General features: G+C 49.6%; 1 protein-coding gene and 1 pseudogene across 2 annotated transcripts in view; both read right to left on the reverse strand.

Moving 5' to 3' along the window:
* Positions 1-24,898, reverse strand: part of LOC146203539 (uncharacterized) — a 110,825-nt gene that overhangs the window by 40,083 nt on the left and 45,844 nt on the right. The window lies entirely within an intron of this gene.
* LOC146203540 (uncharacterized) lies at positions 19,359-24,801 on the reverse strand (annotated as a pseudogene).

The following is a 24,898-nucleotide window of genomic DNA, read 5'->3' on the forward strand; positions in this document are numbered from 1 at the left end:
TCAGTACGCAGCAGGGCCTGGCGGAAAACTGCAGCCAGGAGCCCATAGAGGTGGCGCCACTGTCTGGAAGGCAGATGCAGACGGCACCCGAGAGGACCGAGCCAGGTGCTGGTTAGGCGCAACACTAGGGATCGCGGGAGGTGGACCACGTATCCACAGGGCCAGCTGAAAGCTGGAGGCCAGGATAGCAGCAGCCAGATGTGACTGCCGACTGGTCTCGCCACGGCTGCCCCGGGTGAATGTGCCGAACAGGATACAGGCAGCTCCATTGCAGCAGGCGGCAGCGAGACTATGTGCAGAGGCCAGTAGGCCTGAGTGGCTCCAGTGAACCTTCATAACTGCCAGAACGCTCGCCACATGCCTTTAACGAAAGTCGCGGGAGGGAGCACCGGCGTCCGCACGGCCCTTGTGGCTCCATACAAAACTCGCTAGCAAAACGTGCCATGCGGCTCTAAAACGCAAAGTTCAAGTGAACAAAGTCCTTTCTTGAGTTGGAGAGGATACTAAAAAAAGAAAAGTGGGCATTGGCAATGTCCTCCCGCTCTACAACACCACGGACCTGGCGGTTTTCTCTTCTAAGTGGCGCAAGCTGCTCTACAAAGCCTTAGGCCTAGCATCCACTATGACAAGGAGTGCCTTCAAAAAAAAAAAAAAAGCAAACCCAGAAAATGGTTACGCGCACACAGGCACGAGGAGACATCAGCACAATGGGTTAATCCTACTCCCTTCACCGCACGAAGCTGGTTTGAGGTCGGTGCCCACCATCGGAACCAATACCGACAAATACAGACCTGTACAGAAAATGGGGACCTATGGGACCTCGTGCGCCAACTTTCGTTACCGTTCTAGCCATTGAGGGCACTCGATTGACCTGTTCGTCTGTCATTTTCATCATCATCAAATCACAAATTACTATAAACAAACTACCCAAATTAAAAAAAAAAAAATCTTTGCCAGAGGCATCTTTGCCAGAGGCACATGCGCAGACAGGTGCTTGTGCATTACAGCGTGGACAGATAAAGTATAACGACTAAGAAACGTTCCCTAACGGCAAAGGCTATGAACCAGAAGGTAAGCGCTGGAGCAGTGCTATCTGTGCACGTCTGTACTTCAGTCGGTCTTGGTCGGAACGCCCGGTGCAGAGCTGCAATACCAGCAAGCTCATCGTGGCACCAGGCCACTCGGCTCCCGGAGTCGCAAAAGACGGAAGAGAAAATATGTACAGAAAACTGACCACCCACGTGGCTCGAGAATGCTCAGTTCGTGCCAGGATACTAAAAAAAAAAAGGTGGCCAGCAATGTGCTCTCGCTCTAGAACACCACGGACCCGGCGAGCAATAAGCTATACAAAGCCTTAGGCCTAACATCCATTATGACAAAGACTGCCTTCAAAAAAAAGGGGGGGGGGGGCAGTCAGCAATGTGCTCCTGCTCTAGAACACCACGGACCCGGCGCTTCTCAAGTGCAAGCAGCTATACAAAGCCTTAGGCCTAACATCCACTATGACAAAAACCGCCTTCAAAAAAAAAAAAACGAAAAAGGGTTACGCGCGCACAGCCGCGAGGAGACATCAGCACGATGGGTTGGTCCTACTCCGCGGATTTGAGGTCGGCGCCCACCATCCCAGACGGTGTCGGAACGCCCGCGGTGCCGGGCATGCAATACCAGCAAGCTCATCACGGCACCAGGCCACTCGGCTCCCGGAGTCGCAAAAGACAGAAGAGAAAATATGTACAGAAAACTGACCACCCACGCGGCTCGAGAATGCTCAGTTAGTGCCAGGAGGAATGTGCTCTCGCTCTAGAACACCACGGACCCGGCGAGCAATAAGCTATACAAAGCCTCAGGCCTAACATCCATTATGACAAAGACTGCCTTCAAAAAGGGTGGGGGGGGAGGGGGGGTGGGGCAGTTAGCAATGTGCTCCTGCTCTAGAACACCACGGACCCAGCGGTTCTCAAGTGCAAGCAGCTATACAAAGCCTTAGGCCTAACATCCACTATGACAGACCGCCTTCAAAAAAAAAAAAAGAAAGAACGAAAAAGGGTTACGCGCGCAAAGCCGCGAGGAGACATCAGCACGATGGACTGGTCCTACTCCAAGGATTTGAGGTTGGCGCCCACCATCCCGGACGGTGTCGGAGCGCCCGGTGCCGGGCATGCAATACCAGCAAGCTCATCGCGGCACCCGTGGCACCAGGCCACTTTGCTCCCGGAGTCACAAAAGACAGAAGAGAAAATATGCATGTACAGGAAACTCGGACCACCCACACGGCTTCTGTACTCACTCGCTACAGGCTTGGCGACTACGCGGGCGCTAGGCCTCGCGCTCTCTCGGTGTGAACCATGCGGTTTTCAAACTGAAAAACCTTCTCCAAAGGGCACAAAAGAAAATGCGCTGAGCCGAAAAGTTCAGATATGCTGTAGCGGAATTCACCTCGCGCTCAAGAAAGCATGCCACAGAGCCTAGGGGTCAAAATTCACTCTAGGCCTAGCACTTATGTCCGAACAAAGAACGTCCCTTGCTACGAACCAACAGTCGTCCAATGTTCCAAGAGCGGCCCCACGTTGGGCTGCCAGATGTGGGGTTTTAATAGAGGGATAAATGAGTTTTCCCCGCTTAGTCGCGGTTGACAGTCCAAATCGCCGACTCCAACCAGTGATCTCGTGTGCTCGGTAGTGCATAAAAGACAGAAGAGAAAATATGCATGTACTACACGAAACTCGGACCACCCACACGGCTTCTGTACTCACTCGCTACAGGCTTGGCGACTACGCGGGCGCTAGGCCTCGCGCTCCCTCGGTGTGAACCATGCGGTTTTCAAACTGAAAAACCTTCTCCAAAGGGCACAAAAGAAAATGCACTGAGCCGAAAAGTTCAGATATGCTGTAGCGGAATTCACCTCGCGCTCAAGAAAGCATGCCACAGAGCCTAGGGATCAAAATTCACTCTAGGCCTAGCACTTATGTCCGAACAAAGAACGTCCCTTGCTACGAACCAACAGTCGTCCAATGTTCCAAGAGCGGCCCCACGTTGGGCTGCCAGATGTGGGGTTTTAATAGAGGGATAAATGAGTTTTCCCCGCTTAGTCGCGGTTGACAGTCCAAACCGCCGACTCCAACCAGTTATCACGTGTGCTGGGTAGTGCATGCCGACCATGCGGGCTTTGTTCTTGGGAACAAAGGAACAACACGTGCTGACAGTAAACAACAACGCCAGCTGGCAATAAAACACGCTAATGAATACAGATCGTCTGACTCACCAGCAAGGCAAACAGGCGAATGTTCGCCCACGCTAGGGCAGGGCACGCTAGGGCAGTCGCCGGAGAGGCTTAGCGAGGCTTTCGCCTCGCCGGCGACTGCGAGTCGCGCGAGAATACGACCGCTCGCTTCGAGTTCCCGATGCCGAAAAGAACCGGCTCGCGCCGCCCGCGTGCGCAGGTGGGAAGGCTCCCGTGAGTGATTCTACAGCTACCGCGACGCTGGCGCCATCTCTCAATAACTATAGTTATACTGACGTCATTTCGCGACAGCTATTCGCTGCGAGATCGGCCTAGAGGTGGCCCCACCGTCGCTCCGGTAGTGTGGATCGGCAGCCGGCGGCGCTCGCAGAAAAGCACGCAGCGTAGGTCTGCTTCTGAGTTTAAGGCGGGTTTGTTGGCTATGAAAACGTGACTTCTGCAGTATTTCTGCAATATTGCAGAAAAAAAATCCAAGGATTTCGCCAATGCAGCGGAAGAAACACGGATTTTAGGAAAAGAAGGCACGCAGCCACCAGTCTTCTAGATTTACTTTGCACGTTTCTTATGCTGTACCACGCTCACGAGCCTAATACTTGGGCCTGCCTAATGACAGCTTTGTTTTTCTTATCGAATTTTAAAGTGTGCGCGTGTCTCATGCGAGTGAGACAGGCGAATTTAGTGTCAAGCCCACGGATACAAGGTTCGTGCTCTGACCTGCAGTACTTTAGAATGAATCGAGAAAGCCTGGTTCATTATATCGCGCTGGAGTTGAGGATTAAGCAGGTTAAATGTAGCACTGACAGTGTACTGCATGGCGAGTTGCCTTAGACTGAGTGCACATCAACTCTGACTAGACAAGCACGCTCAAGTATTCCCCAAAAATGAGAGCTCACAAACGTGGATGCTTTTTGCGGCCACTGTCATAGAATGTGATAGTGTATTACTGCATGCATGCGCCACTAACTGTAAATGATTTTCTGAAACTGAGGAAAATATAAGGGTTTTGTGATGTGTGTGATATATAACGGTAAATTAGCAGTAGTGTAATTATTTTGTTTTGCAATGCCAATAAATTTTACCGCGTGAGAACTTTTACACACTTTACAAAATTTCTGATAATCAGCGATTAATTTTCAACGAATCACTCGCTGCGAAGACATAGTCATAAACTGCGCATGATCACTTTTAAAGGTTGAAGATTTCTTTATCACTAATTATTGAGCAATGACTAAATCTTATGCGAAGTAAAATATTAGGGTTAATTCCAAAACAGGTGCCGGATATAAAACTATTCCAAAAGAAATGGAGGTCATTTTATCATGCGACTATAAAGATGTATTTATTCCCGAACTAAACACTAATATTTAAGCCCGAATGAAGCTGTTTTACTGCCCTTGTCAGAAACGATGAGTTTGCTCGGAAGACAGCACTTAGACAAAAAGGAATTATATTGATTATAATAGGCTACCAATAAATGACATTGATCTAGGTGTATTATCTAATATATAGTGTAACAATTAGGTGCAGGGAAGATGTTTCCTAAAGAATTTCTCTAAAGCAAAATGTGCTCACTACCACTGTTACAGATGCGCAGAAGCCTTCAGCAGCAAAAAAACAAAGAAAAAAAAGCATGTTGGCACGGGGTTTAACGCATAAAAGCGACATCGGCTATGACGGATGATTGCAGGGGTTGGTTTTGGTGTCGTTCTTTTTTTTTCTTTTCATTATTAACACCCCTTCGACCACATGGCGTTGTTTAATGCGCAGTCAAATCCCACCGCAGAGGAGCGCTTTTCAAAACGGTCGTGATTGAATCCTCCGTTCTCAACGTCAGCCATAGAGCGCCCTTACCACTGAGATGCCGCGACAGAGGTTTAGAGGCAAAAAAAAAAGTACTCACACAACTCTATCATGCATACAGAAGGCATAGCAGGCGTAGAGTGGCCTGTTCAAACTGCATTCTGCTGTATGAAGCAGTCTGTAGTGGCATATGTTTTAGTATCTGAGGTATTCCAAACAGAAAGGGGAATATGCGATTTCTGAGCGTTTGCATTAACTTTTATTGACGGCAGTGACCTATTTTGCTTTGAAACGGCGCTAACGACAGTATTACTTCGTTTGAGACACTGCGTGTCAAAGGATCTCAAGCACCGAAGACCACGACGAATGATGTCCTTATCCAGTATGACATACTCGATACCGACAAGTATTCTTTTTTTAATGAAGCGTGGGGTAATAGCCTGCTCATTATTCTTTTTGAAGAGGCATATAAGTAAGCAAAAGCGCACAGGGACCACGAAACAAACAAAAACGCTCCTGTATACGCCGCATGCACACGCGTAAATCACTGCGGGCTGGCACGCGACACGAAAACGCATCCACACTGAGTAGGTTTCACCGCTGAGCCTCAAGGTGGCGACTCTGCTCGATCTTGAGGCTAATAACTCGGGGACACTTTTTCTTGGCAATGCAGCCAAAGCTACACACCCAAAATGCATCGTCTTCCTACGCAGCTGAGTACAGTCCCTAGATACATGACCAGTTTCTACAAAACAAATTGAAATCATAGCGCTAGTTATTTATGGAAATTTTTTATAACGATTTTCCGAAATGAAGCTGTTATGCCTAAAACACTTGTCTTGATTCCACCGGGTTTTCTTGTGCGATGTCTGTCACGGGTTTTAGAGACGCCCCGACTTGGCAGACAAGATGGCGACTGCCGCCTGTTCGGGTCGTTCTGGTACTGGTTCGTCCACTCTGCAACAGTTGGAAGCGTTTTCACCAGACAAGATTCGAGTCACGTTCAAGAGACGCTGGCTGTCGAAGCAAACGAAAGAAATGATCTGCAATGTCTATGCAGGCCGAAAGCCGCGCGGTCGGACTACATGACAGAGCAACACGTTTAAAGATGCCCCGCCTCCTTACCTTTGCGCCCATTACCAAGAAAAAGTGTCCCCGAGTCATTACTGCGGGGGAAAGTCGACTTTAAAGGGGACGCTGGGAGATCGTTCCCCCACAGCGTACGTGTACCAACGTTCGGGAAAAACCCAGGTGACCAGAAGCTTCATGGGATGCCTGCAGGACTTTGCCGCAATACTGAAAAAAATATCCAATATAATATTGAGAAAGCACCACAATTGCATTCTTAAGACACGATTACACTAGTACAGACACATAATTAGTCTTAGTGTTGAGCGGATAGCTGTATTTTTTACTTTTCTGAGCAGCCGCCGGGTCACAGGTAGCGCCCTCCCAACCTGTGAGCCGGCGGGTGTGACGTCACAACTACCCTCAGCAACGTCATGGCCCCGCGATCGCGGACCCTGCGATCCAGCACCGCACCGTCCATCTGGCTGAAGAGGCCGCAGCAAGCCAAGGGCTACCTGCCAGCCTCTAATCCGTGGGCGCACAACTCCCCGTTTCCGATGGAATTAAAAGTTGTACAACCAATCCCGCCGCCCCCGCACCTGAAGTTGGTTGGCTGGCTACAGGCAGTATCGATTTCACCGCGTCCCGCCGTGCACAATGCTGCGAAGTGTGGAATGCCCCATACGAGGGAGGGCGAGGGGGACGCGTACGGAGGGCGCGTATTGCGAACAATTGTTTGCGCCCTGGGAGGGAACAATAAATTGTGCGCAGGAACCCGAGCAGCAAAAAAAAAAAAAAAAAAAAAAAAAAAAAAAAAAGCTTTGACCGCTCGCGATGCGGGTGTCCAGGGAGGCATGAGGGAGGCAGGTACTTGAACTGTGATATCCGGTTTTATCAGAGCTTTCACAGGAGCCGGCTAGGTGCGGCGATTTGAAAAATATTCATTAAAATACTTACTTTCCAGTCATTTTTGATAAAAAAATGGATTGTTTTGGTCACTCCCAATGCGATAGCTACCATCTGCACTGGAAATCTCGGCGGCAATTTTTTTATTCAGTACACCTTTAGGTAAGACAAAAAGGTAAACAGCTAACCTCAGCCCATAGTTCTTGTAGAGGATGTCGTCTCATAAATAGAACGATGACAATCCGCACGAGAAGATTCAGGGCGGAGTCGGATTGTTTACTTCCAGATACTCAATGAAAGGCCGTAGTTCAAGGTCGTTTCTTTGTTGTTGAGCCAAAGTGACCATGGAGATAGCACCAAGAAAAACAGAATCGTCTTTGAACTCGGTGCTGTTATGCTGAAGAGGCATGCGGAACGAACAGTCTGCACCACTGTGCTTCTTGTCTGATTTATAGATGATGGTTACATCAAATTCTTGAAGTCAAAGACTCCAGCGTGCTAGCTGCCCTGAGGGATCTTTGAGGCTCGCCAACCAACAGAGTTAGTAGTGATCGTGATCACTCACTACTCGGAAAGGTCGGCCATACAAGTAGGGGCGAAATTTTGTCACTGCCCGCCCACACAACAGCTAGACACTCCTTTTTGGTAGTGGAGTAGTTCACCTTGGGCTGGGATAAGGTGCGGCTTGCGTATGCGATTACGCGTTCGACACCATCCTGCCATTGTACAAGAACCGCTCCAAGGCCAGCATTACTTGCACCTGTGTGCAGTTCTGTATCGGCTTCCTCATCGAACTGACCAAGTATAGAAACACTTTGTAGATGAGTTTGTAGTTCCTCGAAGGACTGTTGTTGCTCTTGGCCCCAGTGGAACGGTTTGTTCTCTTTTGTGAGGCAGGTTAGGGGCTCAGGTATCTGCGAGTTCTTCACAAAATGCCAACAGTAGGCGCAAAGACCCAGAAAATGACGAGCGCTTCGCTTGTCGGTTGGAATGAGAAAAGCAGGTATGGCGGCTGTCTTGTTGGGGTCTGAGCTAGCGCCCTTGGCATTCACAATGTGGGCCAGAAACTTCAGCTCTTGAAAAGCAAAATGGCACTTTTCTGGCTTAAGGGAGAGACCGGCTGAGCGAATGGCTTCGAAAACAGCATGCAGGCGCCTCAAGTGTTCCTCGAAAGTACTGGAGAAAATCACGTCATCCAGGTACACCAGGCAAAACTGCCATTTCAGGTCAGAAGCACAGTGTCCATCATCCACTGGAAGGTTGCAAGAGCCAAGTATAGGCCGAAAGAGAGTACCCTGAATTTGTACAAAACGTCCGGGTAATAAAGACGGTCTTCTCCTGGTCATGTTCATCCACTCTTATCTGCAAATACCCACTGCGTAAATCGATCGCTGAGAAGTATTTGGCGTGCCGCAGCCAGTCTAGGGAGTCATCAATACACAGTAGAGGATAAACGTCTTTTTGGTAACTTTGTTTAGACGCCGGTAATCAATGCAGAACCATAGGGTCCCATCTTTTTTTGCTATTAGGACAACAGCCGATACCCATGGGGCCCTTGATGACTGTATCACATCGTCCTGGAGTACTTCCTGAACTTTACCGTGAATTGCATCCCGCTCCGTTGGAGACACCCGATAAGGTGACTGACATAATGGTCTCTGGTTCTCATCGACTATAATTCGATGCTTTGTGAGTGGTGTTTGTCTAACCCTGGAGGTTGATGCAAAATAGTCCTGGAAAGAGTCGATAATGATCTCCAGGCAGCGTTTTTGATTAGGCAGGAGGTCTGGGTTGACGTCAGTTTTAAGTGGAGTAGTCGACTTTTCTAATGACCTTTTAATTATAGACAACTCATACTGTCCTGCTTAGAACCAGTATTCAGAAACTTGGAATGGGAGCAGTTAGGGATAAGAGGAGACGGAGAATACCTCGGTAATCTGCGACTTGCTGATGGAACTGCCTTGCTAAGTAGCTCAGGGGATGAACTGCAAAGAATGATTGGTGACCTAGACAGGAAAGTAAAAAAGTAGGCTTGAAAATCAATTTGCAAAAATTAAGGTAATGTTCAATAGCCTAGGGAAGGAACAGCAATTTACATTAGGTAGCGAAGCACTGGAAGTAGTAGGCAAATATATCTATTTAGGACAGGTAGTAACCGCAGATCCGGACCATGTAAGGGAAATAACAAGGAGAATAAGACTGGGGTGGAGCGCATTTGGCAAGCACTCTCAGATTATGACTAGCAGCTTACCGGTATCACTCAAGAGGAAAGTATACAACAGTTGCATCTTACCTGTACTCACCTAAGGGGCTGAAACGTGGAAGCTAACAAAGAGGGTTCTACTTAAGTTGAGGACAACACAGAGGACTATGGAAAGAAAAATGACAGGGATAACGTTAAGAGATAGGAAGTGTGCAGAGTGGGTCAGAGAAATAACTCAAGTCACTGATATTCTAGTGGAAATAAAGAAGAAATGGGCATGGGCAGGACATGTAGTGCGAAGAAAAGATAACCGATGGTCGCTTAGGGCAACAAACTGGATTCCAAGGGAAGGAAAGCGTAGCAGGGGACAGCAGAAAATTAGGAGGGCAGATGAGGTTAAGAAGTTTGCAGGAGTCAAGTGAATGCAGCTTCGAGAGGATCGGATTAATTGAAGGAATATGAAAGAGGCCTTCGCCCTGCAGTGGGTATAGTCAGGTTGAAGATGATGATGATGATACTGTCCTGCGCCCGCGAGTTTTTCAAAATACGCAATCGTTGTGTTGCTCACCACCAAACTTTGCGGTTCACAATTAAAGTTCATCACCAAAAGTTCGGTTCACCTGTCCTTCAGTTCAACAAGTCTGCGAGCTACACAGACTTGCCGAGCCAGGAGCAGTGACATGTTGGCTTCGGCAATGCTGCAAGTACTGGGGCTGCTATCGCACTCTACAGTTACAAACATGCTGGCTCTTAGCAGTATCACAACATGATAGTCACAGACTTGCAGTTTCGGCATGTGTTGCTCGGGTTCGGCATCAAGAGTGCGGTGGGTGGCAAACAAAACGATTAGGTGCTTAAAGTCAATCACAGCGCCATACTAAAGGAGGAAATCCAAACCGAGTATCAGGTCTTTGGAGCACAGGAGTACAGCGAACCAGCCGAGGAAAGCTACACCGCGAATCTGTATTTGCGAGGTACAGACACCAATTGGCGTCACCACATGGCCGCAGTCTGTCCGGACCTGCAGCCCAGTCCAAGGTGTCAACACTTGTCTGAGGGTCGTGGCCAGATGGCTGCTCATTACCGAAAAATCAGCGCCGGTGTCCATGAATGCTTTCACAATACAGTTGTCGGCGGTTACTGTACTTTCAGCGGAAACCAGTTTTTCGCAGTTTGTCGTTAGTCTCGTCGGGTCAAGTCGCCGTTAGTCGGCACGTCACGGCAAATCATTGGGTAGAGGTTCTTGATTCTGTACAGCTGCGGCGGCCCTACCCCGAGAGGACGCCGTCTTTAGTTTTCCCACTGTGGGGATATGCCTCTGAACTGGCTAGGGGTCGATGGGCAGTTGGGAGAAGAGAACCTTCTAGGTGATGGGGATCGGGACTGGTGTTGTCGTGCGGTTGGGGGCTGCACGTTAGCCGCCAAGTAATGCTCGATCTCCTGCGGTCGCTCACCGTAACGCGGTCGAAGTGTGTCAGAAAAAAAAAACCCCGAGACGAATTTGGTGGTAGGGGGCAATTGCGCAGAATGTGGCCGGGCTCCCCGCATTGGTAGCACAATGGCCGGTTGTTGCATGTTCGCCACACGTGTGCTTTACAGATGGCGGGCCTGAATTCCTCCTGTGGGACGGGCACAGCTGGTACTTGGAACATCACACGAGGTAACTAAAGGCTTGAGACACTGGTGCAGGTTTTCGTAGTATATCGCAGTAAGTCATTGTGAAGGGCTCCAGCTGCGGGATTACTGGAGGTCGCTGCACCACTCGCTGGATTTTATCTTGGACCACGTCCACTACTGCAACGACGCTTGCCTGTGGAGCTTCGAAGTTGAGTTTCTGGAGCTCTTCAAGCACAGTGTTCAGCATAAACTCTCAAAGTTCTTCAGTGGACAGCGATGTAGGCGTGCAGTGATGGGTGGTTGCTACATAAGCCAGTCGCCCCGCTCTTGCAAGGAGCGCTCCATACCCATTGCCTCTCATAAATTAAGCCACAGTTGTCGGAGGGTCGCAGACAAGTATAACAAACAACTATTCCTTTACACCCCGCATTAGGTAGCACACCTTCTTGGCTTCGGGCATAGCTGGATCAGCCCGGTTGAAGAGTCGCGTCATGTCTTCAGTGAACATGGCAACACTTTCATTTGGCTACTGTGATCTTGAGTGCAGGGCAAGTTCAGCTATCTCTTTCCTCTCGTTGGTACAAAATGTCACCAGCAAATCTTGACGAAAAGCTTGGCAGGTGGTAAAAGAACCTTCATAATTCTTGTACATTTTGGCCGAATCCAGAAATGAGAATTGGATGTTTTGTAGCTTGCACTCATCGCCCCACTGGTTGAAGCCCACCACACGGTCAAAACTGGCCAACCAGTCTTCACATCCTCGAACCTATCACCATGGAATGAAGATGCTGACCGAGGTGTGTGGAGAACAAGCGACAGGACCATTCCAGACTGCTGAGGAGTATGGCTGCCCATGGAAGAAGACATGGCTCTTGGAGGTTTTCTCAGGCAGCTGAACTCAGGCTGTAGGCCTCGCAGGCGACAGCTCGCCTAATGGACAGGTGTTGTGTCCACACGCTCGGAACTGGTTTCAAAGGTGCCTTTGAAGTCAGTGTACATGGGACAATACCCCGGACGGCTCCACCAAATGTCACCGTCAAACAGCCAGAGCAGCCAAAGTAGTTTTTCCCACAAGGTAGGTTTAATCAGTGTACTGGGACGCGGGCTAGGCAGTCGGAAGCTCGAGAGAGGAAGACTAAGAACAACCGGGTCGCTAGCATGGCTAAGGCCAGCTAAAACGTCCGGTAATGCAGTTTGGCCACGTGACGGCGCCACGAGATTGAGTAGGAATGCGGCAATATTATTTTTGTCACCGTGGCTTCATGTTTTCTGTAATACTGCCGTGAAACCTTCAAAACTGTATTTGTTGTTTTTTAACAGCCGCCGTCATACGGCCTTATCACTCTGATTCTGGATCGTGCATCAGTTCTGCATTCTTTGTCTGTTAATGCTCGATGTCGCGAGTCACACCTTTATCAGTTTCGTTGTAGCGCAAGATGCACCGAGATCTGTCCCGAAGATTCCGGCCACTCGTGTGTCTTTCTACAATGTTCCAGCTTGTGCTGGTAGCTGTTTGCGACGTTATCTAGATTGTTCTGAGCAGCCTTTAATTTGAGCGTTGACGAGTGTGACGGGCATTCTTTGTTCGACGACCGACGAGCACGTTTGTTGCTATCGCCGCCGCCGAGTTGCTTAGTTCTTTTGCGGGCGCAAGTCAGCCCCAATAAAAAGTTATTTCAGTACCATCACGCCTGTGTCTTCTTTGGCGTGTACGGCCTTGTCACCACTACGTGACATCTGGTGGAGGCGCTGCCATTGATCCTTCAAACGAAAACCCAAGCCGTGTTCCTGTCGCCCTGGAAGACCAGCCTACAGGACACCGAGCCAGCCGCTGACTTCAAGGCCTACAACCCGAACACGGTCTGCTGCCTGACCCCATTCGATCTCGGAAGGCATTGACGCTGACAATGGCCCAACCTACAGCACCAGTTGTTTTCGTCCAACCCCGTGAGCCCCCCTGCTTCCATGGACGACCGGATGAAGATGCTGGAGACTGGATGAACCTTTTCGAACGTGTGGCAGAATTCAACGGCTGGAACGACGCTGCAAAACTTAGGCAGGTCTACTTTGTTCTTCAAGGACATGCCCGAGTTTGGTTTGAAAATCATGAGGCAGCTATGAAGGATTGGGAGATTTTCAAGGAAGCGTTTTTTACTGCCTTTTCAAGCGTCGTCCGAAAGGAAAGAGCCCAGGCCTTCCTTCAGTCAAGACTTCAACTTCCTAACAAGCCTGTCCTGGCATACGTTGAGGAGATGAAGTGCCTCTTTCGTCGCCCCGACCCTAACATGACCGAAAATGAGAGAGTCAAATTTATAATGCGAGGCGTTAAAGAATCGCTTTTTGGAAGTCTTGTCCGAAATCCGCCAAAAACCGTGGCGAAATTTGAAATGGAGGCGTCTACTAACGAGAAGATGTTGCCCACTCAGATGCGCCACTACGAGCGACCACTTCAGTCGGACTGCTCAACCCACACAGCGCATCTGCAAGCGGAGAGAACCTTCGAGACCTCATCCGGGAGGTCGTGCGAGAGGAGCTCCGCCGATTGATACCATCATCGCAACAACCCCAGGTGGCAACGCTCGCGGGCGTCGTCCGTGAAGAAGTCCAACAGGCGCTGGGCGTTCCTAAAGCAATGGCTGCGACAGTTCCAGCACAAGAGGCAACAGCGATGAACTATGCTGCTGCATTACGTCGCCCTGCGCCCCAACGTGATGACTTCCCAAGCCCTCGCCGCTACCGTCCTGTTCCTGAAAGCCGCCCCTTGGCCCCCGCCCGCCAAGCCTACCAACGACCCCCAAGCACCAGGAAGTGCGATGCCTGGAGGACAGCGAACAACCAGCCATTATGGTTCCACTGCGGTGAGGCCGGTCACATTCTGCGGCACTGTCCCCACCGACGAATCAGTCTTTGCGGATTTGCAGTCGACGCTCCACGACCACGCCCAGGGGAACGACCGCAAGAAATCGACAGCTATCTGCGTAGCGGTGAGATTGCGCCACCAAGCCGACGGTTCAGATCTTCATCGCCGTACAAGGCCCGCTTTGCGTCGCCAGGCCGTAACTATGATGAGCGTATGTGCAGAAGGTCCCCAAGCCCGCACAGGGGAAACTAAAGGCAGCAACCTTTGGAGGTGAGGTTGCTCAACGGCGAAAAGAGGAAGATCCTCTGTCGCTGACGACCACTAACGACGATGCAACTATTTCATTACCGCTCCACACGACGACATCGACGACAACACGACCAGAGTGCAAGTCGACACCGTCGCCCAAAGAAGTAACAACGGTATGCCCCGGCCATGACCTGAAGAAACGACGGAGCCGGGATCGGACACCAAGGCCCATGTGACCTTGAAGTTGATGTCGACGGCCGCAGAGTCACTGCTCTAGTAGACACCGGAGCTGACTATTCAGTCATCAGTGAACCGTTAGCCTCTCAGCTCAGGAAAGTTACCACCGCCTGGGATGGCCCGCTGATTCGCACCGCAGGTGGCAACCTGATTACTCCATCGGGACGATGCACTGCAAGAATAACCGTAAATGGGCGTACGTACCCCATCAGCTTCGTGGTCTTGCAGCAGTGCTCCCGCGACGTGATTTTAGGCATGGATTTCCTAAATGAACATAGGGCTATCATTGACCTGCGATCCAAGCTCATCAAGCTCTCCGCAGACAAAGCCATTCCTGCTACGACGACTTCGACGCAACACATCGCTCTAAACGTCCTCGATGAAGAATTGACCGTGCCGCCCTGATCAAGCGTCGTAGTCTGCGTAGGTAGCGCAAATATTGCAACCGCTGAAGGCATTGTCGAAGGAAATATCCAAACGCTCTTAGAACGAGGTGTCGGCATCGCAAGAGGCATCGCGAAATTCCGGAGAGGTCAGGCTCAGGTGCTGGTAACCAACTTTACCGAAGAATACCGGCATCTCAACAAGGGCACGACGATCGCTTTTCTCGACAGATTAACGGACCTCAAAGATGTATTCACCCTCCACGACCAAACGCTGGAAGACGCACCGGACCAATTCCGTCAGCCCACATTTGACATCAACCAGGCATTGACCCACAGCAGGAAAGATCAGATTCTCAGTCTTCTTCGAAGCTACGGGGAGTGCTTCTCGTCATCATCGAAGGTACGACAAACACCACTGGCCAAGCACTGCATTATAACGGATGAACACGGCAGAATTCTGCGCCAAAGCCCCTATCGTGTATCGCCGCGAGAACGCCAGACCATACGCGATCAAGTTGAGGAAATGCTGCGTGATGATGTAATCCAGCCATCGAAGAGCCCCTGGGCGGCACCAGTCGTTTTGGTGAAGAAGAAAGAATGCACACTTCGCTTCTGCGTTGATTACCGCCGCTTGAATAGCATTACTAAGAAGGATGTCTACCCACTTCCTCGCATCGACGACACTCTCGACCGGCTCTGCAATGCAAGTTACTTCTCATCGATGGACCTGAAGAGCGGATATTGGCAAATTGAGGTTGACGAAAGAGATCGTGAGAACACCGCATTCATCACACCGGACGGTCTTTTTGATTTCAAGGTGATGCCATTTGGCCTCTGCTCCGCACCAGCCACATTTCAACGAGTAATGGACACAGTCCTGGCAGGCTTGAAGTGGCAAATTTGTTTGGTATATTTGGACGACGTTGTTGTCTTCTCGTCAAACTTTGAAGATCACCTAAAACGACTGCAGACAGTGCTGGAAGCCATCAAGTCATCGGGACTAATGCTAAAAGCAGAAAAGTGTCACTTCGCAAGAACTGCATTTCCTAGGTCACATCGTTAGTAAGGATGGTGTTCGCCCAGACCCGGAGAAAACAGCTGCAATCGCACAATTCCCACCCCCTGTCGACAAGAAAGCTGTGCGCCGATTCCTTGGGTTGTGCGTTTATTATCGACAATTTGTCAGAAACTTTTCGCGCATCGCCGAACCGTTGACGCAGCTTACAAAGGCTGACGTACCTTTTAAATGGGAAGCGCCGCAAGGAGAAGCCTTCGACGAACTTAAGCGCCACCTGAAATGCCCCCCTGTACTTGGCCACTTTGATGAAAACGCCGAGACCGAAATTCATACCAACGCGAGCAGTGTGGGCCTAGGAACCGTTCTCGTCCAGAAAAGTGCCGGAAAGGAGAAAGTAATAGCCTACGCTAGCACGTCCCTCTCAAAAGCCGAAGTCAATTACTCGACGATCGAAAGGAAGTGCCTCGCAATCATCTGGGCCACTTCTAAGTTTCGTCCATACCAATATGGCCGACCCTTCAAGGTGGTAAGCGACCATCACGCGCTCTGCTGGCTGGCTAATTTGAAAGATCCCTCTGGCCGCCTTGCCAGATGGAGCCTACGACTTCAAGAATTCGACTTGACTGTAGTCTTTAAGTCGGGCCGGAAGCATTCCGACGCAGATTGCTTATCACGCGCTCCCGTCGATGCCCCCCGAAGGACGATGACGACGACGCCTTTTTGGGACCGGTAAGCGCCAGCAGTTTCGCAGAACAACAGCGATCAGACCCTGAGCTGAAAGTGCTAGCCGATTACTTAGAAGGAAAGACCGCTTCCCCTCCTGGTGTGTTCAGACGACATTTATCTTCGTTAGCTTTAAACAATGGCCTCCTCGTGAAGAAGAACTTCGCACCCACCAGGACTGCGCAACTTCTTGTAGTGCCTAAAAACCTCCGGCAGGAAATTATGCAGGCATTGCATGATGAGCCCACAGCAGGCCATCTCGGATTTGCACGCACGTTGCGTCGAATCCAGGAGAAGTACTACTGGCCGCAACTGGCTGCCGAAGTTGCCCACTACGTGTAGACGTCGTGAGCGCCAACGACGCAAGACGCCACCTATCAGACCAGCAGGACTACTAAACCCGATTTCGTCCCCAGACCTGCCCTTTCAACAAATTGGGATGGATCTCCTCGGCCGCTTTCCAGCTTCGTCTATGGGTAACAAGTGGATCATCGTGGCCACTGACTACCTTACCCGTTACGCCGAAGCAAAAGCACTACCAAATGGTACTGCGGCAGAAGTCGCCAAATTTTTTGTCGAACAAATTCTTTTGCGACACGGTGCCACAGAAGTGCTCATCACGGACAGAGGAACGGCGTTTACGGCAGAGTTGACGCAAGCCATAATGAAATACAGTCATACAAGCCATCAACGAACAACTGCTTACCATCCCCAGACCAATGGCCTTACGGAGCGCCTAAACAAAACGATCGCAGACATGATCGCCATGTACGTCGATGCTGAACACAAGACCTGGGACGCCATCTTGCCATACGTGATCTTCGCGTATAACACGGCAGTCCAGGAAATGACCAAAGCGACCCCGTTCAAGCTTGTGTACGGCAGGGAGCCCACGACGACGCTCGACGCAAAGCTGCCGCACGTAACCAACGAGGACAACCTTGACGTCGCCGCCTACCTGCAGCATGCAGAGGAAGCCCGACGACTCGCACGTCTGTGTATTAAAGACCAACAGCGCACCGACAGCCGACGATGCAACTAACGACGACGCCACGCAGAGTACAACCCAGGAGACCAAGTGTGAATTTGGACACCAATTCGCCGTCGCGGACTAAGTGAAAAGTTGTTGCGTCGATACGAACTTCTTCTTCTTCCCTCTCCAGAACCGACACAGTTAGCGCGGGTTACACTACTCCTCCCCCTGAAAGGCTGCAGCGTAACTGAAACGTTAAATTGAGCAGAGCTCAGAGTCAGAATACGTGGTTCTAGCGTTCACATAAGTTTTGAGGCGAACCACATGCACTACTTCAGAATGAGGGGGGCCGACGAGATGTGCTCGGAACAATCGGAATCACCTCGTAATTCACGTCGCTTATACAGCGAACGACCTCGTATGGGCCAAAGTAATGTTTTAGGAGCTTCTCGCTGAGACCGCGACGGCGAACGGGAGTCCACTCAAAGTCTTGGATGCGTAGTCTTGGATGAGTAGTCGTGCCAACTGTCGGGCTTCTTCCGCGTGTTGGGTTACCAGATGGACATCGTTGTAAGAGTAGGCCTCCGGCTCATGGGGAAGCATGGCGTCAAGCATGGTAATCACCTCTCGACCATGCACCAGGCGGAACGGCGAAAACCCGGTTGTTTCTTGAGTTGCAGTGTTATAAGCGAAAGTTACGTAGGGAAGAATGTCGTCCCATGTACGGTGCTCGACGTCCACATACATAGATATCATGTCGGCTATAGTCTTATTAAGGCGCTCAGTGAGCCCATTCGTTTGGGGGTGGTATGCGGTAGTTTTGCGGTGGTGCGTGTTGCTTAAACGCAAGATCTCTGCCATTAGCTGGGACACGAACGCGGCACCGCGATCTGTGATCAAGACTTCGGGAGCACCGTGACGAAGGACGATGGAGTCGATGAAAAACTTCGCTACATCAGCCGCTGTTCAGCATACCGCGTGAGGTAATCCGTAGCAACAGCAATCCAGTGGTTTCCCGAATTGGACGTAGGAAAAGGTCCGAGCAGGTCCATGCCTACCTGCTGGAACGGAGTCATAGGCGGCGGAATGGGGTGAAGATGTCCTGCGGGTTCTTTGACATTCGCGGGAGGTCCTGGTATAGTGACGGACAGTCTTAGCAAGTTGAGGCCAGTAATAAAACGAATTCGTGTGAGTGTTCAGCTGTATCCCAAATGCCCGGAAGTTGGGTCGTCATGACAAGCGTCCCTAATTTCATTACGTAGGTCAGCCGGAACAACCAGTAGCCAAGACCTCGCACTCACTGCGAAGCTCTTGTATAGCACATTGTTGCGAAGACGTAATGCGGGTAGAACGCGCAAAGAAGACGCGTGGAATGGTGCCTTCTTGACCTTCCAGATGGGCGATTACTTCACGGAGTTCAGTGTCGTGTCGTTGCCATGCTGCCATATCGACCGTGCTTATGGTACCTATAAAAGCGTATTCATACTCGTCGTCTTGACCGTCAGATGCTGATTCTATAGGGGCTCTTGAGAGGCAGTCAGCATCTGTGCGCCTGCGACCGGACTTATAAACTATAGTAGCACCGAATTCTTGCAATCGAAGGGCCCACCGTGCAAGTCGCCCTGAAGGGTCTCTCAGCGTGCTGAACCAACATAGAGGGTGATGGTCGGTAACCACCTGAAATGGGCGTCCGTACAAGTAGGGTCTGAGCTTATTAATCGCCCAAACAACCACGAGGCATTCTTTAACCCGCGCTAACCGTGTCAGTTCTGGAGAGGGAAGAAGAAGTTCGTGCGGAGTGCGCGTGGTTCTGGGCCGCCGCTGCTTTTGCCTGGTCAAGCGCCTGCTCTCTGCCTCCTGTGCCTCAGCTCCCCAAACATAACAGAATAGTCTGCACCAGTGTCAACGAGTGCCGTCACGTCGTATCCGTCGATCACAACATCAAGGTTATTGTACACTGTGGCGCGACGGTCGTCGGAAGTTCCGTCGGGGAGTTCGTCTTGAAATTCGTCAGAAAGCTCGTCGGAAAGCTCGGCGGGAAGTTCGGCGCGAAGTTCGTCGGGAAGGTCGTCGGGTTGATCGCCGGTTCGCATGGGGGAGCGGGGCGAAAAACATGGAGGCTCTTTGACAGGAACGGGTTCGGCAACGTCACCTCCAGACGTCACCGGGCTTAGTTTTCCCGATGAGGGGACAGGCTTTCCCGTCGATTGCTACGAAGAGGAGAATCGTACCGGTGGTGGTGAACGGCGCAGATAATCTGCAATGTCGCGGGGTTGCTCGCCGAACTCCGGGCGGGGAACATTCCGCTGGAAACCGCGAAGACCAAGCTCACGGTAAGGGCAGCGACGGTAGACGTGGCCTGCTTCTCCGCAGTGGAAGCATAGCGGGCGTTGGTCGGTTGTCCTCCACGCGTCGGCCTTGCTCATCCATTGCTGCTGCAAACGAAGATCGTACACAGGGATGCGGGGTTGTGCAGGAAAGTACTGACAGCGAACAGGCGGCAGTGGTGGCTGCTGCGGCGGCGGGCAACTAGCAACGGATGCGTACGTCTCAACGGGCTGAGTAGGTGAAGAAGCAACGGAGCACTGTGGATAAAGGGCACGTTGTACTTCTTCACGGACAGCATCCGTGAGGGCGCAGGATGCCGTACCATCAGCAGGTGGAAGCAGCTGCCGCACTTCCTTGCGTACAACTTCGCGGACGATCTCGCGTAGGTTTACGTTGCCGAGGGAGCCAACAGGAAAGCGAGCAGCTGAAAGGTTCGAAACACTGGGACCTCCAGTAAGGCGACGATAATGGTCCGCTCGTGTAACCAAGGCTCGCTCAATGTTCGTCGCCTCATTTACAAATTGGGCCACTGTAGTTGGCGGATCCCGAATAAGCCCGCCGAAAATGTCACTCCTGACGCCCCGCATGAGTGCACGCACCTTTTTTTCCTCAGTGGCACGGGGGTCGGCTCGGGAGCTAAGTCGTATGCCGCCTTGAACAAAACTTGTTACAGTTTCGTCGAGCGTTGTACTCTTGTTTGCAGAAGGTCTTCTGCTCGCTGTCACCGATACTGATTGGCGAACGTCCGTCGCAGCTCTTCCATACAGGTGTCCCAGGATGTAAGGGAGGCCTCGTGGTTTTCGAACCAGTGCCGAGCCGTACTGTCCAGGCAGAAATACAAATTCTGAAGACAGTTTTCGGCATTCCAGCCATTGTGGCGGGCCACACGTTCGTACTGTTCCAGCCAATTCTCCACATCTTCAGAGGCATCGCCATGGAATGGGGCAACCGCTCGAGGAGCCATTGGTAGATACACCACGGACGGTGCGAGAAACGAGTCCGTCTGTTGACATTGGGTCGTGGTACTCTGGGCCATTGTATGTCGTGAAGAGCCGGAGTTCGGCAACAGACCAAATTCAGGAGCAAGCCCTTGAAGTCGCCGGCTGGCACGTATCTCAGCCTCCTCGTCGAAGGGGCAGCAGCTGAGACTTGGGGGCAGACTCAGAGTAGCGGGTGTTGAGGGGCTGTGCTGCAATATATTCGACCAACACCATTCCCACTTCGAGTTATTGATCAATTCACTCTCACCCTACCACCTGATCTGCTGACTGTCCTGCTTAGCTCAGTTGGTAGAGTGACTGCACCGGAAAGGCGATGGTCCCGGGTTCGATCCCCAGACGATTTTTTTCTTTAACTACAAAATTTCTGAGAAAGCTGTATAGCTTTCCTTTGTAGCCGTATGACTGCACTTGGGTGGATGTCAATGAGTAATTACTCCCTTATTATTACTAAACAAACTTGGCAAACAAGTGTTTGGTACGTAGTCTAGTTAGAAGTGGCTCTTTACAGCGTATTAAATAATACTAGTGTCACACAATCACACTGAACCGGCAACAGAGGTGAGGCTCCTTGAGAATCTAAAACTCTGCCGTTGAGCCAGAAAGAATAGTGTTTTTGTTACACAAGAAGGTTCACTGAGAAGTTCAGTAATTCAGCACTGAGCACTAGTGGCACCACAGCTGCCATCAACGGTTTGCATGTATAAAAATTTCCACCCCACATTACACTTAAAATTCCAACAATACGCTACAGTTGAACCCGGTTATATCGAACCCGGATATATCGAATTTTGGTTATATCGAACTCACGGAATATCCTCTTGAAAATCCCATGTAAAAGTATAAGAAAGCCGTGTCATATACCGAACTTAATTTCACCGGCCGTTCGATATATCGAACTCCGCACCACGCACTGGAAAGTGTGCCTTTCCCAAAGACGATCGCATCACCCTTGACCATTTGCCGCGCAACGTTTTCAAGCCATGCGTGGAAGGAATGAGAAGGAACAGTTCGGCGACGGCTGGTCTGGGCAGTGCCGCGCCCATTCCCCAAAGGCGCACGCATAGGCAGTTATCGTTTCCCACGCGCCAACATATGACATTTGCAAGCCATGTGCGTGGGTGTGCCCATTCTTTTGCCGAGCTATCTCTCTCCTTCAGCACGCGCTACACATGCACCAAGCCAGCTAAGCCCGTTTTCAGACAGACGTCGGATGCTTTCGCCAGCGCGTGTTGCGAACCCTCTGCGCCTCAGCGCGCGGCGGCTGATGTGGCTATGGCGCCTGAAGACGTTAAGAAGCGGCAGCTCTCTCTATTTTTTTTTTTTTGAGAGTCATCCTTTCTTATCGTTGTGCTGTCCGGACATTAAGCGGCGGCAGTATTTTTTTTTTTTTTTTTTGCGGGAGTCGTTTATCCTGCATGTACGAATCAACGAAAGCACGCGGTCAGCTGCTGCGATCATGACACCCGCCCCAAGCGCGGCGTGGCTTGTGCAATCAAGCCATCACGGGCACTCTGCCAAGTTTGCTCCCCGCCACCGCAGGAGCTATCAAAAGATAAACGCGCCCGGACGTTATCGCTGCGCAGCATCTTGGCACGCTGCCAAGAAATGAGCTGTGGATGAGACCACCGAAACGGAGTGACGCGCGCCATCGTCATGCGAGCGAAAACGCTCGCGATTTCTGCCACGGCGACACACAAACCTTGTTTTGAGCTACCACGGTGGCTCGAGCGGCAAGAGGGACGCAGTTCCAACAAGTTTGAAATTTTTCGCTCTGTCGCTGCCGCTCGTCGCTGAGGTTGATTGCTCAATCGCTTGCATGTGAGCAAGCTGGCCTTTACCCATTTTTTTTTTTTTTTCAAATTCTTGGGTGCAAAAGTGGAGGGTGGGTTCATTATGCGAGTGGGTTGATTACGCGACAAATACGGTATCGTTTTTTCGCATCGTAAGTACCGTCACAAGCCGATTTCTGTATATCGAATTATCGATATATCGAACTATTTCGCGATCCCCTTCGAGTTCGATATATCCGGGTTCGACTGTATTTACTTATTATGAAAAAATTTAAACATCCTCAATATTAATGCAACCGTTCTAGTCATACTGCAGTTACACGTGTGCCTTTTCTTGCAAGTAAGCGTCCTATTTTTTACATGACCCTAAAACTGTGGTTTATCCTCAAAATTAATGCAATCTTTCTAGTCATACTGCAGTTACACATGTGCCTTTTTTTGCAAGTGTCCTATTTTTTACATGACACTAAAACTGTGCTTCATCCTCAAAATTAATGCAACCTTTCTAGTCATACTGCAGTTACACATGTGCTTTTTCTTGCAAGTAAGCGTCCTATTTTTTTACATGACACTAAAACTGTGGTTCATCCTCAAAATTAATGCAACCTTTCTAGTCATACTGCAGTTACACATGTGCCTTTTCTTGCAAGTAAGTGTCCTATTTTTTACATGACACTAAAACTGTGGTTCATCCTCAAGATTAATGCAACCTTTCTAGTCATGCTGCAGTTACACATGTGCCTTTTCTTGCAAGTAAGTGTCCTATTTTTTACATGACCCTAAAACTGTGGTTCATCCTAAAAATTAATGCAATCTTTCTAGTCATACTGCAGTTACACATGTGCCTTTTCTTGCAAGTAAGTGTCCTATTTTTTACAAGACACTAGAACTGGTTCATCCTCAAAATTAATGCAACCTTTCTAGTCATACTGCAGTTACACATGTGCCTTTTCTTGCAAGTAAGTGCCCTATTTTTTACATGACACTAAAACTGTGGTTCATCCTCAAAATTAATGCAACCTTTCTAGTCATACTGCAGTTACCAATGTGCCTTTTTTTGCAAGTAAGTGTCCTATTTTTTACATGACACTAAAACTGTGCTTCATCCTCAAAATTAATGCAACCTTTCTAGTCATACTGCAGTTACACATGTGCCTTTTTTTGCAATAAGTGTCCTATTTTTTACATGACACTAAAACTGTGCTTCATCCTCAAAATTAATACAATCTTTCTAGTCATACTGCAGTCACACATGTGCCTTTTCTTGCAAATAAGTGTCCCATTTTTTTACATGACACTAAAAATGTGGTTCATCCTCAAAATTAATGCAACCTTTCTAGTCATACTGCAGCTACACATGTGCCTTTTCTTGCAAATAAGTGTCCTATTTTTTACATGACACTAAAACTGTGCTTCATCCTCAAAATTAATGCAACCTTTCTAGTCATACTGCAGTTACACATGTGCCTTTTCTTGCAAGTAAGTGTCCTATTTTTTACATGACACTAAAACTGTGGTTCATCCTCAAAATTAATGCAACCTTTCTAGTCATACTGCAGTTACACATGTGCCTTTTTTTGCAATAAGTGTCCTATTTTTTACATGACACTAAAACTGTGCTTCATCCTCAAAATTAATACAATCTTTCTAGTCATACTGCAGTTACACATGTGCCTTTTCTTGCAAATAAGTGTCCTATTTTTTACATGACACTAAAACTGTGGTTCATCCTCAAAATTAATGCAACCTTTCTAGTCATACTGCAGTTACACATGTGCCTTTTCTTGCAGGTAAGTGTCCTGTTTTTTACTTGACAGTAAAACTGTGGTTCATCCTCAAAATTAATGCAACCTTTCTAGTCATATTGCAGTTACACATGTGCCTTTTCTTGCAAGTAAGTGTCCCATTTTTTTACATGACACCGTAACTATGGTTCTCTGCGCAGCCTTTTTGCAAACATATATGTAGTATTTAGTTTTCTAATTAAATAATTTGTTGGTCATAGCACTGCTCTGAATGCAGAATGCACAGCTATGAGAAGAGCATATCTTGGAGTGCAAGCTGTTATCACTTCAACGCCTTTGAAATAATGACAACGCCCCTTTTGCTCTGTCTACTTGATGGACCATTGAGCAGGTGATTGTTGAAGACATTTGAAGCCATATGTATAACAGCCCTCAGTTCCCACTTCAGTATTACTTCAAATACTCAAATAGCCGATGCAGTGCTCGTGGGACACACAGGTTTTATTACAGAGCTCCTCTGCAGCTGCAGCTACATACAAAAGTACACAGGACAAGAAAAACGAAGCGTAAAAGATCCAACCAGTGACAGATACGTAACTAAAATGACATGCTACAAACTGAGAGCACCATTTTAACTCTTTACCTACCGTGTCCATTGAGCATCGTCAGCCCACTAACGATGACTTCGTGCACCGATTTCGAACCCTTCCGTGTCGCTCATGGACACGCTATACTATCTAGTGTGTAGTCTGA

Source organism: Amblyomma maculatum, chromosome 1, assembly GCF_055883805.1.
Source record: "Amblyomma maculatum isolate TAMU_Amacu chromosome 1, ASM5588380v1, whole genome shotgun sequence".
NCBI classification, from domain to species: Eukaryota; Metazoa; Arthropoda; class Arachnida; order Ixodida; family Ixodidae; genus Amblyomma; species Amblyomma maculatum.